Source organism: Indicator indicator, chromosome 22 (genome assembly GCF_027791375.1).
Source record: "Indicator indicator isolate 239-I01 chromosome 22, UM_Iind_1.1, whole genome shotgun sequence".
NCBI classification, from domain to species: domain Eukaryota; kingdom Metazoa; phylum Chordata; class Aves; order Piciformes; family Indicatoridae; genus Indicator; species Indicator indicator.
The window spans coordinates 9,174,119-9,181,672 of NC_072031.1; positions in this window are offsets into that span (position 1 = coordinate 9,174,119).

A 7,554-nucleotide genomic window follows, 5' to 3' on the forward strand; every position below is an offset into this window, starting at 1 on the left:
CCTCCTGTTGTTTACTGGAGATGGAAAGACTCCTCTTTGATGCCACCATAAGACCTTCACAAGCCATTCTTGTATACCACGTGTTGATGCCAAGCAGTGCCAGCTTCTCCACTGCTTCTTCCACAAACACTCCCTCTGTTCTTAGACAAAACTTATGTCCCTCTTCTGAGGTCTTTGAAATTAAGTTTGCTGTTGGGCAGGTGACCCAATTTGTAGAACAGACAGCAGACACATAACTACTACCAGACCAGTCTGTTTCTGCAGCCACTGAGAGGAGAAACCAGTTAAAAACCTCTCTTGACCTGGCTGGAACGATCACATCTCTGTTTAACAGGTAGCTCAGCTTCATAAGGAAGCATGTCTTGTGGGGTACACATCCTTCTTACAGTTGCAACAGTTGGCCAAACTTTAAGGCTATATCAGTTCTTAGGTGTTCATCCTCAGGTGTTTTAATTTCATGTACTCAGGAAAGATTTTGTTTGCTGATATGAATTTTCATTATTTGACCAAAACATCCCCAGCCGTGGAGTCCTCCTCTGTTCATTAAATAAGAAGAAACTGCTGGAGGACAACAGCATCTTTAGGCAGGAAAGAATGTCTCTTAGAGCTGTGTCTCACTGCCTCAAGTTCTGAATCTGCTGCAGCAGTAGAGTGAAATTGGAGAATTGTAATTTTGACAAAGGAAACTTTTCTTGAGAGTAAACACTTTGCTTATATCAGTGACACAATTTCTGTACTAGCAACTGCTGAAATGAAAGCAATTCTCAATAAATAAATGTTTACTTCATTCTTTTTGGACAGTAGCTTCTTCTTTGATTTTAATGCTCCATAGTATTTGACAGGGATTTCAGATCACTTTTCACCATTTCACTCCTAAGGTTTCTAGGAGCAATAGATTACATAGATCATAAAACTAATCATTAGTTCCTTGAATGCACTCATTTGGGCACATCACTTGTGGCTACCTCAGGCTCTATTCTGTCCCTAGTTGAGTTTCCTCTCAAAGCTATGTACTCCTGGGCCCTCATGGACCACGCATCTTCTATGTCTTTCTGCTTGGTTTGAAACAAGCAAGTGTTTAAAACCAACAAAAACATAAGTAAACAACAAAACAACAAGTGAAATGATAACCAGGTGTGCAGACTGGGATTCAGAACCCCTGAGAGCTGTCCTTGTCTCTGCAGCTAGCTCTTTGGGAAGTTCAACTCGAGTAATGTCTGAGGACTGGGAGGGTGATTTTTTTTTTTTTCCCCCCTCACCAAATTTAAGAACCTGAAACCAAGCAAATAAGTTCAGAGTTGAGGAAATTCAGAACTTAAAAAAGTTAATAAAACTATCACACTGAAGACAAGAGTTTTACAGCTGATTTCAGTGTGGTCATGAGTTCTTGACTCTCTAAATTCCAGGCTTCAGCACTGGAGTTGTCACCTACATTCACAGTCTTGCTTAGCTGACCTTAGAAACTGGATTTCTGTTGTACTCAGCACCTGGTTATTTGCTTGAATGAGCTGGGATCAAAGTCAAGCAGACTGTCAGGTTTCCTGATATAGTGTGAGGTGTCTGTGCCCATGGCTGGGGGGGTTGAAACTAGATGATCCTTGAGGTCCCTGCCAACCCTAACAATTCTGTGATTCTATGATGCATGCCACATGCTCAGGTAGTCTGCTCCATGCTGCACCAACCCCTTAAACTTTTCTGTCTTGGGTTCAAGGCAGACAGTTTATTCAGTTCTTCTCCACTGCCCAAGATCAGAGAATCACCAATGCATTTCCTCTGATCCATGCACAGTTGTTTCAGAGCCACAAGCTTGCAGCTGGAAGCAGCAGAAAGCAAAATGTGTCTCTAGCACAAGGCTTTCTTTTGGAGCCACAGAGTTTTAAACTTAACAGAATTTTATTGTTCTGCCTAAAAGAATATAATTGTCATCAGACTAGCTTTTCCCTTTGAGATGTCTTCCCCCTCCCTTGTACAGCACAGCTGCAATTTGATGTTTTTCTCAGAAGCAATAGAAAAGGCAGTGCCTGCATCAGAATAAGTATTCTGTAGCAAATGTTTTCTGATGCATGACCTCCTGAGAGTTCACAGTCCTCTCATCCACAGACATGGTAACATGAGATGCATGCTCTCTGCAGGGATTACAGAAGTGCAACGTTATGACGAGGCTGCAAAACAACCTCACCCAGGTGTTAATGCTGCTACTGACTGCATGGTGTTACAGCATGATCTCAGCAGGTATCCACTGCACCAGAGCCACCTTGCAGGCTGGAGCTTTCTGCCTTAGTTCCATCCCACACAGAGTGTGTTGTGCACTGTCAAGAGTGTAATAATTCCAGAAACTGAGGTCCCCATGTGGCCTTGAGCAGCCTGATCTAGTTGGAGGTGTCCCTGCTTGCTGCAGGGGGATTTGGACAAGATGACTTTTGAGGGTTCCTTCCAGCCCACTGCAATCTGTCAGTCTGTGACTTGCAAAACTGCCATTTCTGCCTGTGTGCAGCTGGATCCTAGAGTTAAATGAAAACCTTTTCCTTTGGTGATCCTAATGCATTGATTTCCTGGGGTTTTCCCCAGCATATATGGATGAGTGCAGAGGAATCAAACCACCCTGCTGCCATGACAGAGAGGGTTAGGTATCTATGATAATGTCATGGCCAGACTGCATCAGGATGTTTGCAGTCACCTCTCTTCTTGAACACTCTTGAGGACATCATCTGGCTGCTTAGACACCAGTGAAGAATTCCTGTCTGCTAGGAATGCCCCACCCTGTGCTCACCAGAAGTAGTTTTAAGGACCATTTGTGGAGCTCAAGAAACAATAAAACCCAGAAAGCTGCCCAGCACCTGGCTCAGAAATCTGTACTTTCACTGGCTTGAAAGTACATTGTAGAAAATTGCATTATTCATCTTAGTCTTTCTATTGAACATTATTCATCAAGTTAGTGATTGCTGACCGTTGCCTTATTCCAGCTCTATCCTTTGGGTGTTAAAAGCTTTTATTGTTCTGTCTCCTGAATTTACATCTCACCATCCTGAAAAAATTAATTCTTCAGCAGGTGAAAAAAAGCTACTGCACCTTACAAATACCCCAGAAAGGCAAGTGTGGCTGAGTTCTGAATATACAAATTGTTCCTAATAATCAGCTCAAAAATACTATCAGGTTATATTTTGGAATACTGGAAATTTTGTTTTAATTTGTTTAAAAGACGTTCCAGAGGTAAAATAAATATTCAGGTTTTGAAATGCAACATTAAAAATCTTACCCCATCCTAGCTACATAAATAAACACTGCTTAGCTGAGCAGCCCAGGCCTGTCCTGATAGGATCTGATGTTGTCTTCTTATGTTGAAGACAGCATCTTTGAAGATAACATCTTTATGTTATGTAGGTGTTTAAGGCCAGGCTGGATGAGGCTCTGGCCAGCTTGATCTAGTATGAGGTGTCCCTGCCCATGGCAGGGGGTTGGAACTAGATGATCCTTGTGGTCCCTTCCAACTCTGACTGATTCTATGATTCTATGAAACTACAGCTGAACCTCTATTAGATTTCACTGTGATTATATACAGGGGAATGAAATGTTCCTTCACCTAATCGAATTGTGTCTATGAGCATCACTTCATTCTAATTATTTTAAACAAAATAATCAGGTCTTACCAATTAAATACAGTTCTAAACCAGTAAATGTATTTCTAGACATTCTGAATTCCTAACTGAAGAGAGAAAGGTAGTGGTTGGCTGTTGCAGTAACAAGGGGATGGAATGCTGAGTGTGGGCAAAAGCCTCAGCTGGCCACGATTGATTGCCTGTCAAGGTCCTCAGCAGAGTTGTTATTGTCTGCACTGCTTGCAGATTATCAGAGTCAAAAGGGTTCAGCAGGTCTGGGGGAATGTCAGCAGGATTTTCACATCTCATTACTGGTGGCAATGGTCTGTGCAGGGATAAACAGTAACTATGGCATAAGCAGGTGAGGCAGGAATCAAACTCCAGTAGCAGAGTATCTGGAGTGGTTGAAGAGAACCCCAGGGCACTCACATTCAGAATTAGCCATGAATAGTTCGTCAGGGGTAGCAGGATGATCCCCACCTGGCTAAGCAGTGATGCCCCAGCTCCCAGAAAAGCCTCAATGTCTGTGTTTAGCTTCCCTCTGTTTCTACACAGCGTTCCAACAGCCCTGATGCAAGGTTTGACGTTTCCCTTCCCTTTTCCTGAGTAGCAGCTTTGTTCTTGGAGAATAATTGTTCTTTCTTTGATTAAATCAGAACAAAACATTGGATATTTTGAACCTAATCCCATTTTTTAAGTGGAGTAAACTAAGATTTGATTTTTCAGTGCAAAAATGAAAACGTTGAAAAATGTAATCTGTTCACAGTTTCAGAATCTGATGGTTTTTAAACACATTCAGATTTCAAATGCAAGTACTTCTTGTGAGGGCAATCCACTTTGTCTGAAGTGATCAGGTTGTTCATGGTTTCCATTTACATGTGCAACAATTTTTTTAATGCGATCTTGGGAAGTGTTCGTGTTCAAAACAGTCTTAAAAATAGAATCCTGGAAGAGGTTGTTGGGGTTTGGTACTGGTCCATGCAGCTCTGTCTGGATTATTCCCTGGGCCCTGTTTGAGTAGTGGAAATTGCTTATTACAGCAGGGAACGTCTCAGGAGGTTTCCTCTTGACTGCAGTCACAGACCTCTCAGTCTGTACATTGGCTCAGTCAGGCCAAGGTGTTAGTGCAGCCTTGCAAAGATAACAAAACCTGACCAGGACAAAAAAAGAAAGAAATAGGTGAAGGAAAACATCTCTGTTCAGCAGGAGTCCTAGCTCTGCCTCACTGCCCATGGTTTCAGGCAAACAAATAAAGCCCCTTAGGTGCTCACTTGGAGGTCCAAGCTGTGCTCAGGTTCAGTGGTGTGAGATTGCCCTGCACTGCTGGTGTTCACTAAGTCATTGCTGATGTGAAGAATGACTAAGTCACCCTACTGATGAGCTCTTGTTCTCTAAAATGCAGCTCACTCTATTTGTTGGGCAGTGGGACTGATGCACACTGCCTGCTGCATCCTCAGAAGAGCCTGTGGCTTTTAAAATTGCAGGCTTGCCACAGGAAAGGAATACAGCTTGGAATGAAGCTGTGTCAGACAAAGTATTGTTGTTATTTCTCTTTACAGACAAGCAGGAGTTTGCTCAACAGCTACCAAGGATGATGTCTGGGAAAATCCAAAGCAAGAAACTAGGGAACAAAAGAGGGGACCCTGTGCTCATCCTGGACTGCTTTTCTGCCTTCTAGCATCCTGCCAGTCTTAAGAGGTGCTGGACAACCTTTTTCAAAAGAGTAGAAGATACCAAAATTTTGTTCTGGTGCTTTGGGGTGTTTCTGAAGGAATATGTGTCCTACCATTTTAAATGTATGTGGGAGAAACTGAAAATAATAGGGAAACTTTGAAAATAATTTGAAAATAAGGGAAAATCAGACTTGCCTTTAGCTTTTGCCTTTTTTTTTTATGTGCCTTGTTGTCACTGAAAGCCACAAACTGTTGGATTCTATGTGTCAAATACTTTTTGGGAGAATGCTTTTTAATAATTGTTGATGGTCAGACTACCAGCTTCAGCCAGTGCTGGGTCACATAGAGTTTCAGGATTAAATATCATCAAGGATTTCCTGGTCCAGGTAGTAAGTTCAAACAGTGAGATATTTCCATAACAGCCAAGCACAGTTACGTGGGTGCAGCAGAGGTTTAGACCATCCTTGTCAGATCACATCTCACATCTCTGTAGCACTGGCACCTCACACAGTGCTGTTACAGCTCAGCTTGTCTGCTCTTTATTCTTGCTTCAGAAGACAGAAGTAGTAGTTGAACCCTATGACCAAGGCTGTATTTACTGGGAGTACAAAAACCACCAGTGAACAAAAAAAAAAAAAAAAAGAAACAAACAAAACCCCCAGGGTTATTTATCTCAACAATTCCTGGTTCTGCTGTAAACCCACTGTGCAGTACCCACCAGCACATCTGCTCTTGTACCAAGAGCCTGGGAAAATAACAAGAGTGCTGTTCAGTAAACCTGTTGATAACCTTTCAGGAAAACTGAGTTATTAACTGGCAGACAAACACAAGACCTGGGAGGGGACTTGTGCCAAGAGGCTTCTGCAGGTGGATCTTGCCTCTTTCACACCCTTAATGGGTGTTGCTTTACTTTCTAGCTACAAAACTGGTAACAGCCTGAGGTCAGAATTCTTGTGTGTAGCCTTTATCTAGGGCTTGGTTTAACACCACTTCCCCCTTGCAGGGCATACTGCCTGTGGCAGCAATGCCAGCAGACTGTACTGTGACTGCAGTAGATTCACCTAAGTCAGGTGTCTCCTAATGAAATAGCTGGAGTTCCTGCACCACCTTGCTGCCTTCCAGACCGTGGATTTTGTGTCTTTTCCCTTTGTCACCCTGTTTCATAGCAGACTCTGTAGTTTAAGTTTGGATTGTCCTGCTCAGAGCTGATGGCCCACATCTGAACCGCGTGTGTTTTCTCCACAGAAGTTTCCATCAGCTCTTACAGGTGATATTTACTGGCATCAGGCTTTGGAAGATCCTCCTATTTTGATCATACCAGTCCTCATACAATGTTCAACTCTAGAATCTGAAAAGAGAGCCCCAGTGTGGCTATTTCCAAAGTCCTTGGTGCCACAGAATAGTTATGTATTAATGTATGGGCGATTATCTGTTCTCCAAAAGCAGTGAACCAGAAATGTTCATACTCAGCACTATTTCCCTCTTTTTGCAGCTTTTTCAGTGCTTGTGCCTTTCTTCAGAATGTACTTGGAGAAATGAAATCTGCACTCTTGGGGGGAAAATCAATCCCCACCATGGAATATGCTGTGTGATACAACTGCTCAGACAACTAGAGGGACGCAGGAAGGGGTAGCATTTGGCTGTGAAGCACTAGGCAAGATACATGGGGTGGAGTTGAAAAAAAAGTCTCACCTGATCACAAATAACATCTCCAGGTAAGCATAGCTTATTTAAACACTCTGAGAAATCAGTTTTTATTTACTAGTTGTTCAAATATTCGGATCTTCACAAAGATGCTATCTGCTCATGTGAAAGAAAAGGGGAAAAAAATGTTGTGTTTTATTTGTTTTTCTTCACATGATTCTCACTTTTGTGAAGGAGGGTGGACTGCCAGAGAGCAGTTACACTTTCCTGGTTTGTATCAAGTAGACTGAAGAAGTAGTTTCTTCAATGCAAGAACATCTTCTAGGTCTGAGCCTGCAATTGCTGGTTCAGATCTAAGGGGAAAATAAAACAGCAGCCAATTTTACAAAGACCTCTCTGATTAACCGTGAGTTCTGAAATCAGGCCTTTTTTAGTGACCCTTTTAAGGACAGAGATGAGAAACAATATGTTATAAGCAGACTATATGGAAAAAAAGAGATCTTTTAGTCTCTGCAAGTCAATCTAACCTGAGCACCGTGTTCCCAGACACACAGCTGTAACTCACTGGTTTTTACAATGTGTTTTCAGGGTAATGCACAACCTCAAATGGTATTTTCTGCAACCAAATTCACCTCTGGATG